The sequence below is a fragment of the Mustela erminea genome, chromosome 1, assembly GCF_009829155.1.
Source record: "Mustela erminea isolate mMusErm1 chromosome 1, mMusErm1.Pri, whole genome shotgun sequence".
NCBI lineage: Eukaryota > Metazoa > Chordata > Mammalia > Carnivora > Mustelidae > Mustela > Mustela erminea.
The window spans coordinates 77,496,931-77,509,716 of record NC_045614.1 but is presented as its reverse complement, the minus strand read 5'-3'; positions in this window follow the sequence as shown (position 1 = coordinate 77,509,716).

Below are 12,786 nucleotides of genomic sequence, written 5' to 3'. Positions count from 1 at the left end.
AATGACTTTTTAGAAAGCATTGTCCTTCCATGAAAATGGACTTCTTACTGTTCCCGCAATTCTCTGGATCAATCTTGGTGACTGAGCTGTGTCACTGAGGATTTAAGCACCTTACCCTACACTCTACGCCGGGCATGTGCATTAACCACCTATCCTGCTTCAGTTCACCTAACAAATTAATGGGCACCTACTCTGTCAATGAGCCAAGTTGTAACCTCAGAAATGAGTGATGGGAAATACCACTTGGCTGTAAGAGCATATGTCTCAGTGGATATCTCTGCCTTGGGCAACACAAAGAAATCTGCAATAATTCGAAGATACATCATGCGCATTGCCCCTGGTAGTTTTGTAAAGTGGTTAAGAACATAGACTCTGGACTCAGACTGCCTGGATAAGTGACCTGTCTTTGCCATTCAAAACCTAAGTGACCTGGGACCACTCATCTAAACTTCGCATGTTTCATTGTCTCATCTACAATTACAGAGTAATTAGAGTAACTGCCTCATCGTGTTGCCATGAATACCCGTGTGGTATGCATGGGACCGTGTTTGGCGCATATTGACAATAAATATGAGTGATTATCATCGTATGGACAAGCAGATTCCTACTACTTCAGAGATAAAGTATCTTACCTCCAAATACTTGTGTTTCTAATTGAGCTAATGAGAGACTGGGGATGTGCAGCAGCATGCCAGCAACACTCAAGGCCACAAGAGAAATGTAGTTCATGTTCCTAGAGTATCCGTTTGACTCTTAAGAAGTAATTTAGGGGCAACTGGGTGGCTCAATGGGTGGAGCCTCTGCCTTCGGCTCAGGTCATGATCCCAGGGTCCTGGAATCGAGCCCCACATCAGGCTCTCTGCTCAGCAGGGAGCCTGCTTCCCTCTCTCTCTCTCTGCTTGTTTCTCTGCCTACTTGTTATCTCTGTCTGTCAAATAAATAAATAAATAAATAAATAAAATCTTTTTTTTTTTAAATAAATGAACTCATCTATCTGTATCAACAAGCGTAGATGTCAAAAATGTCATTTTTAAGTGAAGAAAGCAAGCTACAGAATTATGCACAGTGTAATAATAATATTTTTTTTAAAGATTTGGAGCACTTGGGTGACTCAGTTGGGCTGCTGCCTTTGGCTCAGGTCATGATTCCGGGGTCCTGGAATCAAGCCCCGCATTGGGCTCCCTGCTCACCAAGGAGCCTGCCTCTCCCTCACCCTCCGCCTGCCACTCCCCCTGCTTGTGCTCTCTCTCTTTGTCAAATAAATAAATAAAGTTTTTTTTTTTTAAAAAATAAAGGTTTTATTATTTATTTGAGAGAGAGAGAGAGAATGCGTGTGCTTAGGGAGGGCCAAAGGAGAGGCAGACTCCCCGCTGAGTAGGGAGCTTAATGTGGGACTCACTCCCAGGACCCTGAGATCATGACCTGAGCTGAAATCAAACACTTAACCAACTGACCCAGGTGCCCCTGATAATCCCTTTCTAAAACACAAAAATATGGTATTTTTTTCAGCATCCATAAATGAGTATAAATCTGTAAGAATAAATCACAAACAAGTAGTGATTATTTCTGAGGAATTGAGAGGAGACAGATTATCAGTGGTGGTCAAGGGGACTTCAGACTATAATGTTTTCATTGTCTTTAAAGTGGGAGAGTAGATTTATAAATTATTTATTTACTAAGCTTTTTTCTTTAAAGAGTAATTTAAAACATTATTTCATTCTTGGAATAAGCCCAGATATATAACGGAATAGAAAGTGAATAAACTTACATAATTTTCAAAATAAAATGTGACACCTCAAATAAGCTTTCTAATTACAGGGTGAACTACCTACCAGAGCCTCCCAAGATACACATTTACCTTGTTTTGTTGTTAAAGAGCTTTGGGAGGAAAGATTGAAGAGTACCACATTGATCGGAAGGGATCTCATTCCATTCTTCCCAAACTTAGTTGGTGGTGCAACAAGCTTCCATTTACCCAGGCCAGAATGTCAGCTAACCATCTCTTTTCATTCTCTTCACTTTCAGCACATATCCAAGGCTTACCTCTTAAATCCCTCTATAATGTGTCCATTTCTCGTAACTGTCACTTAGGTAGGACACCTTCATCTCTTGTCTGAATGACTGCAAATCCTCAGTACCGATTCCCTTGCTTCCATTCACCCAACTTCCTCCATTCCCCGACACACTGATGCCCTCATGATCTTCTGTATGCAAATAGTGTCAGGTCATTCTACTACTATTTATAACCTCTTGGTGGTTCTCCATCATCTATAATTCATCTAAACACCTTAATAGCAAAGACAATTTATGACATGGTATGGTAGTTAACCGATCACCAAACTATCCCTGTTTTCGTTACCAAAATGTTTTAGCTTGGAGGCAGATGTCCAGAAGGAAATCAATTTTGTAGATCAGCTTGTACTTGGGTAGGGCCAGGTGACAAGGTCTGGCTGATGGAAAGTGAACCAAAATAATGGATTCCTCTATGGCTCACAGGCTCCTCCTTGTTTTTTTTTCCCTTTCCACCCGCTGGAGACAGATCACAGAGCTCTGGTGTGGTAAGGCCATAGGGCCTGGATCCCTGAATCACCACATGGAAGCCAGCTGCCAGCTGGTCAGAAACATCTATCTTAAATGGTTGTATGCTCAAGAAATAACTTCTATTGTAGTTGAGCTATATGAAATAGTAAGAAATATGTATATACATATATGTGTATATATGTATATGTGTGTATATGTGTATACATGCATCTACCCCCAGTTCCCAGCAGAGAGCTCCTACAATCCCTGTATTTCCCAGGTGATAAGATCTCTAAGGATGTCTTTTGTTCCACTGAGGTGACTCTGAGCCTTGATCAGAAGCTTCAAATTTTCAGTCCCCCCCCGATCCTCCAGAGAGGGGAGAGGGATAGAAAGGGAGTTAATAATTCTTCATGCTCATATAAGGAAGCCTTCATTAAATTCTACTAGTAGAGAGTTTGAACAGCTTTCAGGGAGGTGAACACACACACACCAGTGCTGTGACACCCACCAGTTCATGGGGTCAGAGGATCCTGGGCTAAAGGCCTCCGTCCTATATAGCTCTCTATCTAGCTGTTCATTGGTATCCTTTATTGTATCCTTTAATAAACTGGAAGACATACGTAAGTGTTTCCCTGAGTTCTGTAGAAGCTCCCACAAGTTAATCGAACCTGAAGAGGAGGTCATGGAAGTCTATAGCCAAATCTGAGAGAAGCGGATAAAGGGACCAGTTCAAGTGAGAACCATCCTATCATCTCAGTGTTCTGTTCCTTCCTTCCTTGCTAGTCCAGCCTCCCCTAGTGGAACAGCAGCTGGAGAGGGGAAAGGAGAAGCACAAGGCAGGGATGTTCTCATTCACAGACCTGTGGCCTAAAGTAGGCCAAAGCTGGGGGCAGGAGAGAAGGGTTTGCACTGAATTCAGCTCAGGGTTTTGAATCGTATCTCCAACTGAACACTTTACTTACTGAAACAAACAAACTTTATTTTTATCTGTCTTGTAGTTAAAACCGAAAGCGAAGTCGGAGAGCTGCCAGAATTCTCACTTGGAAAAGAAAATGATCTCCCCTGAATAACTGTAAGAGATGATAGAAAATAAAAATAAATGTGTACTCTGATTTGCAAGCTTGAACTTCACCGGTTCTGTGTGTTGCACATACCAGTTTCATCACTATCAGAACCACCGAAATAATCATAACTTAGAGTTTGGGGTAGGCTGTTGAGAAATCAGTTTTTCCACAAAATCAAACGCTGGAGGCAGAAATATCATCTGGACCCACCTGACATAACGATACTTTCTCTCTCTGGATGAACAGCCGGTCTTTATGGTATTGAACACGATTCAAGAGGCCTAATATTTTTGAACATCCTCTTCAGTTGACACAGCTAAAAGTTCAGTGTGCTCTTCAGACCACCAGCATCGTTATCACGGGGGAACTGGTTAGAAATGCAAATTCTTAGGTCCCACCCCTGGCTTACTGAATTCACTAAGTGAATTTCTCACAGTGGACCCAGAAGTCTGTGTTTAATAAGCCTGGGATTGTGATGAAGCAAAGTTGGAGAACCACAGCGGTCGGATATTCCAGAATATCAATGCAAACCTTTGTATCACAAGGCAGCAATTGAACAAAATTTTAGTGGTTTTTTTTTAAAGATTTTATTTATTTATCAGAGAGAGAGAGTGGGAGAGAGCGAGCACAGGCAGACAGAATGGCAGGCAGAGGCAGAGGGAGAAGCAGGCTCCCTGCTGAGCAAGGAGCCCGATGTGGACTCGATCCCAGGATGCTGGGATCATGACCTGAGCCGAAGACAGCTGCTTAACCAACTGAGCCACCCAGGCGTCCCAAAATTTTAGTGTTTAAAAAAAAACAAAAAAAAACAAAAACAAAAACAAAAAAAACCCTGATACATCAGAGGCACTTGGGTGGCTCAGCTGGTTAAGGGTCTGCCTTTGGCTTAGGTCATGATTCCAGGGTTCTGGGATGGAGCCCGCATCACATCAAGCTCCCAGGTCAGTGGGAAGTCTGCTTCTCCCTCTGCCCCTCCTTCTGCTCATGTTCTCTCTCACACTCTCTCCCTCAAATAAATAATAAAATCTTTTAAAAGTTTTCCTATAGCAGACAGGACACTACGCTGTGCTGGGAGACAATTATCCCAAAATACAGATGGAAGAGGAGGGCAGGTGGACACGGCTGACCAACAGGAATGCGGTGGCAGGAAGCCATGCCAGGAATTGGGCTAGCCTCCTTTCACAGGTGTTTTATGTGCCCACAAGCAGTCAGGTGGGAATAAGTCACATACAAAAAGGTATTCATTCACACAGGTCACTGAAATATCAGGTCCATGACTGTCATGCCTATGCAAGGGTTTTACAAACTTAGATGCTTCCCTGAACCCTTGAGAGTTCAAGTGAGGAGTTTTCTATATGTGAGCCATACAGTCCCATTATTTATTAAATGAGCTGGAAGCTTATGGCTTCTTACACAAATGTGTAGCTGAATTGTTTCTCTCTCTCTCTCTCACTTTCTTTCTCTCTCTCACACACACATCTATATATTAAAATCTGTACCAGTATAAAAGTAAGTGAAAGTTATAGCTACGTATCTATATGATGGGGATGAAACATGTCAAGGGTCTTGGGTTTTTGAGAGAATAGATCTGCTCCTTATCGTTTATCACCCTCCGTGGGTTGGGCATCTAACCACTTGTACCCACAGCATCACTACATAAATAACTAATTTGTAATCCACCTTCTTACATTGCAAGCTCATCATGCTTACAGGTGTGGTATTTTCTCATTTAATCCTCGCAGTAATGCATCAGGGGTATACCATTACTATTTTCACTTCAGAGAGGAAACTGACCTTTATTGACACCCAAAGTCACCCAGCTGGGAAGTGGTAGAACCATGTCGTCCATTCAGGCTGTACGTCATTCTCTTAACCACTATGTTATACGGCTCCCTACGGAACTGAGAGCACCTCATACATCAGGCTATAATAACAGATAGTAGGCTTGTTACACGTCGATTATCCATTTCCCATCTAAAATTTATCAAGCCCTGCCTCTGCCGTTTGCTTCTTGTGGGAACAAGGGCGTGGGACTAACCTCACTGAGTAAACCGCTTACTTCTCTAGCTCTGAAGGTCTTTATGAAGATGATATAAAGGATGCGCACCTGGAAGGTCCATAAAATTCTTAGAAACACTTTTGAAGAACAAGGGCTGACCCACCATCAGTTAGTTCCTACTCCATCGAGGCAGACCTCTAAAGTCCAAGTATGGGAGACTTACATCTTACGTATTTCCACCTTGGACATTGGTCATCTTAATGGTGTCACCTGTGAACAAGATGACTTTGTATATTCAATTCATGAAGACTCTTAAGAATACTGCCATGCCCCCATTCACAGGAAGGTGCACGCCAGACCCAGAGGGCTATCAGTGACCATGGACCCACTCGAGCATCTAGCCAGGCACTGTAATGGGACGTTACTCACATTATATTAAGGAATCCTGACAGTGAGTTTGATGCCATCGTCATCATCTTCTAGATGAGAAAATGAGAGCATAGATGGGTTAATTGGCTTGTCCATGTCACAAATAGAAGAGCTGCAGTCCAACCCAGGCCAGGCTGAGTGTAAACATATATACTCTTCCCAGTAAATCACACTAACTCTCTAATATGATGACACATAGAGATTATGCACCATCGCAGGAAGCTTTCTGTCCTTCACCATTGGTGTAAGTGATTGCTAACTGTAAATACTAATATCACCCTAACTTTCCTCTGTGGAGCACATTGTCATGAAAAATGGGTTCCTCTTACTTGGACAGCAGGCTTTTCATACACACGGGACCAGATTAATCTTTCCTAACTTTTAGTCTTGTGTGCCGCCTTCATGATTTTGCTGTTTAAGGGACCACCACTGTTACTTGCCACCAGCAGATGGTATTTATAGAAATAAATACAAAGAGGAGTGAACAATGGCATTAGGCGCTAGCTACATAATGTCTCCTCTCTTATTGTGAAAACAGAGGTCAATAAGCATTTGGGAAGGGTCAACACATACTGGCATCAACCTGAAAATTTCTATTTACCCTAATCAGAATGATTTTTTTTAAGATGTTATTTATTTATTCATTTATTTTTGTCAGAGAGAGAGAGAGCAAGAGCACAAGCGGGCAGAGTGGCAGGCAGAGGCAGAGAGAAAAGCAGGCTCCCTGCTGAGCAAGGAGCCCGATGTGGGACTCGATTCCAGGACCCTGGGATCATGACCTGAGCTGAAGGGAGGAGCTTAACTGACTGAGCCACCCAGGCGTCCCCAGATGATTTTATAGTATTGAAAAGGGAACACTATTTGGCAGGTGATTTAATGTCATTTAATGCCCTCCCCAGGAACCAATGCCAGTTGTCTCATGTGTCACAGAAGAGCATTTGCTGTGGCCTCGGTGATAGTTATCTACACTTTGAGAGATAACGAACAAGGATGTTTTCAGGGTTCCTTCTGGTTCCTTCGGGTTTATGGAAACTTTTCCTACTTATGCCTTGAGCAAGCCACCTATCATTGAAATTAATGTACATTCAGGCGGTGCGCAGTCATGCCTGGGTGTGCCATAAACATTGGTAGTGGATTGAAAAAACTTACTCCCATTCGAAGGTACATCCATGATCAGAACTCAAGAAAGCAAGTTATCCAATTCACCTATAAATTTGAACAGTTCCCTAAAGCTGAAAATGTCTCCAGTGACTAAAAACAGACACGGGGAAAAAGCCTGCCTGTCAAAACAGAACACGGCTCACATCAGCTCAAAACAGCGTGAGGAAATTTTGCTGGCTATTTTCTACCAAATAGAGAGCACTATCAATTCACATCTGGAGTTTATCTGTAATGATAAATCGCCTTCCAAATGTGCTTTTTCGCCTCCCCCAAATATTTTATTTATATAAAGAGATAAGATAGACAATTCCTAGGGAGAAGGAAGAAGATATGCGGATGAAGATATGTTGAAAGACGTGCATATCTGCTTGTTCCTTGCTGGTTTTCCCCAAACTGTAAACATTAAAACAATGAATAATGTATTGGAAAAATAACAGCTGATTAGAAGCAAGACACCTTGATAAAAGTACTTAAGAACTGTTCTCTGTTGATTGGCCTCACTGGGGTCAGCAGCAGCTCCCAGATATGCAAATACTGGTGATTCTCAAATGAAGAGATCCCTTCCATTTCCAATTACCCTCCTGGGAAATTTCATTTGAAAAATTCACCACATACAATTATCACCTACATAAATTTTGCTGTCCCTCTCATAGACTTGAGAGTCCGTGGAAAGCATGCATAAATGATTTAGTAAAGCGAGTGACCAAATGTCAGGCTTAGTTTTAAGTTCTATCCGAAGATACCATGCCGAAAAATCAGAAGATGCTAATAGAACGGTCAAGGAGAAAAATCCCTGACAGGGAGTCCTTCATGTCCAAACTGGAATGGATTTATAAAATTAGAAAGAAATGTATCAGTTACAAACCACCCAAAATTCATTGGCTTAAAAGAGCAATTATTTATTACTTTGCTTGAGCTTTTGCATCAGCTAGGGGTTGGCTGATCTCAGCTGAGTTTGGCTGGGAGTAGCCCTTGCTTTGTGTGTCTCTCATTCTACTCCTGAGTCCAACAGGCTTGTCTAGACAGGCCCTTCTCTTGTCCGTGGCAGAAATTCAAAGGTGTAAACTCAATTGTGTACGTGCTTTTTTGAGCTTCTGCTTAATTCGTACCACTAACATGCCACTGACCCAAAGCAAGTCACCTGGCTGAACAAAGAATCAAGGAATAGGGAAAGACAGCCCCCTCCTTGGTGAGCAGAACCGCAAACTCAGATGCCAAACAACACGGATGGATTGCACTGACCACCCCAGTCGCTTAGGGAGAGAAGAGAAGCGTTGGTGCCACAAATTCAATCTATCTCAGGATACAATTAATAAACCAAGACAGCCCAAGTCATCTGCCTCAAAGTGGGTATATAAAGGAAAAACACAATAGAAAAAGATGCCCTTTTTCTTTCTGAAAAAGAAGCTTTCTGAAGTTTTCCAGTTAGAATAGAATGCCAGAATATGAGTCATAGTCATGAAAAGGACCCAGGCCTTGACAAGCTATAGGTCTAACCACCCACCACCCCACCACCCCACCCCCACCCCCACCCCTGCTCCGGCCAAGCACTTGCAACAGCAGCTACCCTCAGTAAGGGAAATGGGCTAAGTGAAGCTAATACTGGTTAAAGAGTTTAATCAAAGGTGTACACTTAGTCATTGCAGACAGGAAAAAGTTCAAAGTTGTCTGAAATGGCTCTGAGGCCTGAACCTTAGGATTCTGTCTTAACATGACTGGCAGATTGTGTCTCTAAAGACTTATTTAAAGAGCCAGGTCTTCCTGGCACCTGACCAAGTCTTGATTTTGCCTCAGGTCATGGTCTCTCAGGGTTTTGGATCAAGCCCCGAGTCAGGCTCTATGTTCTGCCATAGGCATGGAGTTGACTGGAGATTCTCTCTCCCCCACCCTCTGCCCCTCCCCTGCTCGCACTAAAGCATGCTCTAATAAATAAAGTCTTTAAAAAATAATAAAATATTTTTAAAAATTTTAAAATAAATAAATATCCAGGTCTTCAAACACCTATAGTCTCTTCTAAGGAAGTTACAATCTCAGCTAACGCCTTTTATGAGACAGAACTCTTCCTCCAGGAGGAACACACTTTTGTTTAGAATACATTGTGACTATTGTCACTTGTTTTTTGTCACCTTGGCACTTTTAACATATATCTCTATGTTTACTTGAAGTATGATTTTAATTTAAACTTTTCACAGGAACACCTTTGATTTACTATTCTAAGCCAGCAAAAAAAAAATTTTTTTTAATTAAAAAAATACATGTTAGGGTGCCTGGGTGGCTCAGTGAGTTAAGCCTCTGCCTTTGGCTCCGGTCATAATCTCAGAGTCCTGGGATCGAGCCTCGTGTCAGGCTCTCTGCTCAGCAGGGAGCCTGTTTCTCCCTCTCTCTCTCTGCCTACTTATGATCTCTGTTTGTCAAATAAATAAATAAAATCTTTAAAAAAAATACATGTTAATCTCAAAATTTCTCTGTAAGAATTGATTTCAAGGTGTAGATATTGTATGTGTGTATATATATATATACACACATATATATAAAATGTTATATTTTATATATATTACATATATGTTATCATGTTACCTATTATAGCTATTTTGTTAAGGGCTCTTTTGTTATATAGAATTAAATAATTTAATACAACTAAAGGTCTTAGTATAATGCCTGGAGTATAGTAAGTAGCAAATAAAGGATAGCTCTGTAGAGAAGGAACCTGCTTATCACAGGACACTCTTTATTTAAGTCCTCATCCTGGATGTTAAAATTCAACTGGCTGGTGAGTCTACCCCAGATCAATATATTTCAAGAGGCCACCTCCAACCCAGACATTCAAATGATATAGCTTTGATTTGATCCTGGAGGAGACAAAAGGAATATCTGGGGAAGCTGTTTAGGGCTTTCAATGATGCGGAAACACTGAGAATCAGGAAGTGACTTTCATGCACACCTCAACCTATAAAATTTGCATCCATGGCCATCAGACATAACCTAGTTGTTAAATGGGCAGATCCTGGCCTTTGGATGAACTCCCAGTCCTAGGACCTGCAAAGAATAACACACTGCACACAATTTCTGCACCGAGTTTGTTCTTGGCTCTCTCTGCCTCCTGTTCCTATGTGTGAGTATGCTATCTCTGGTTTATCCCAATGGTTTATCCCAATGGCAGTGATCAACATGAAGGCAATGTATCCTGCCCTTCATCTGTCTTAAACGTCCACTGACAGCAAGCATTTTCTGAGTAGATGAGATTTTATTGAAATTTGAGAATCACAAGAAATACATTCCAGGTTCCCACTGCAATGTAAAAACAGACCTGCATGAAATAAATCACCCCAAAATTTATTGATGTAAAACAATAATCATTTATTATTATTATTATAGCCTCTCATTACAATGTTAGCTGGAGCTAGGTTCATCTGGGTGGTTTTCACATGGCCTCTCATGTGGATTCAGAGGCTGGACTGGGAGCCATCTGTAGGCTTCACTCACATGTCTGGCGCCTGGACTTGAACATCTGGAGCTCCTCAGGACAATCATTCACTTTCTGGTCTTACCACATGGTCTTAAAGAATTTGGGAGGAAGAGCAGTTCCAGGCTCCAATGCAAGTGTCCCAAGAAGCAGAGATAAACAGAAACTGTATCACCTTTTTTAACCTGACCTTAAAGTCACCCACCATTACTCTTATTATATTCTTTTGCCAGGGAAATCACAATATCCGACCAGCTTTAAGGGGAAGACACAGACAACTCCCACTTAATAAGGGAGTGGCACGATTCTAAAAGAACATGTGGGATATGAAGTGGTTTCGTGGTTACTCTTGGAAAATACAGTTTGCTAAAGAGAGATCATGTCTCAGAGTATCTCATCATTTATTGGTCACTGTCTTCTTCCTGCCCAAGCCATGCATGGCCTTCTTCCACTATTCCCTAAGAGCTCCAAATTTTCCTCACTCCATTATGCATGATAGTTGAGTTCTTGCCAGTATTCTATCTCTGCTGCCTGTCAGAAGAAAGAGACTCTATCCCCCAGGAACCTGAACATCTGCCTTCCTTAGAGAGCCATACTCAGATTTACAGGTAGCCAACCCTTGGTCCTGCTTTCTATCGGACTGCAGAGAATGGTTTGAGAGAGAATGAAAGGAATAGCGAAAAAGGACAATAGCCACAGTCTTTGACAAAGATCCTCTCCTCCTTAAAATAGAGTCTGGAACGAACCATAAGAGACTCTTAATGTCACAAAACAAACTGAGGGGGACTGGGGGGAGGGAGAGAGTGGTGGGGTTATGGACATTGGGGAAGGTATGTGCTATGAAGTGTGTAAACCTGCCGATTCACAGACCTGTACACCCGGGGCTAATAATACATTGTGTGTTAATAAAAAAATTAAAAATTTAAAAAATAGAGTCTGGAAATAGTAAAGGAGATGGGAGTTTCATATATTCCAAGAAAAAAGATACATCCTCAATAAGGCAAGGGAGAAAAATATGTAAACAAAACCCCAGGGTTTGGGAGAGCATCATTTAATAGTCTATTCAAAGATGGAGGAATTCATAGCTTCAGCTTGAAGTGATTAGTCAACAAGATGAGAATGTCAGATACAGAAAAACCTCCAGAAAGAGAAACACAATTGTGAAACAGCTACAGCAACATCAAAGCCCCTGTGGCAAACTGCCCTGCTTCACACTTCCATTTCATCTCTCGTGTCCAGCAATATTGCAGATGGAAAAATAAAAGCAATTATAATTTCTCTGAAGATGCCTAGTGCATAAAAATTGTTCTGACACAATAGTTCCCTCCACATAGTATTCTAGGAAAATTATTTTTCCTTAAGAGAACACATTTATGCACACTTGTACCAGTTTAGATTGCTTTCTATAACGTGTAATCACAAATCTAATGAATTATGACTTAAGTAGTCGAGGTTTTTAAATTTTTTACCATGTAATAAGGAGCCCCAATGTTGCTAGCACAGTCACTATTATGGTTTTATGATTTCATGAAGGATTCAACTTTCTTCTATCTTTCTACCTCCACCAACTTTAGCGTGTGGCTTTTATCCACATGATTGCAAGATGGCTGCTGCTGCTTCAGTCAACACATTCACATTCCAGGTCAGAAATGCGGGCAAGTATCAAAAGCCTTCTCTTTATGACAAAAAATCAATTCTTCTCAGTGTGTTTGGCCTACATCTTATTAACCCAGAGTTTTGTCACATGGCCACAACAAATCAGAGTGATACTTTAGCTTTCCAGTAAAGCTAGAAGATGATAAAGAAATGGGTGTTGTGAATGACATTTGGCTACAAAAGTAGAGTGTTTGCCACAAGTAGCAGCCTGGGAGTCAAGAGTGCTAGATTCTATTTAATCCTCTGATCTAACTGTCTAATCATGGAGACTTTTAACCTACAGGACCCCGTCCAAAAGAATGGAATAATGAAATAGATCTTGAATACTCTATGATTGTCTACATCCAGCGTTAACTTAAGGTAGCATGGTTGGGGCAGACACTGTTAGTCACCTAACCAACACTCATTTCCTACCTGTCTTCCCCTACTAGCAGAGACTAACTTCCACCATATAACCTGGTGAGATAGAGACTTTCTTCCAGCTACAGCAT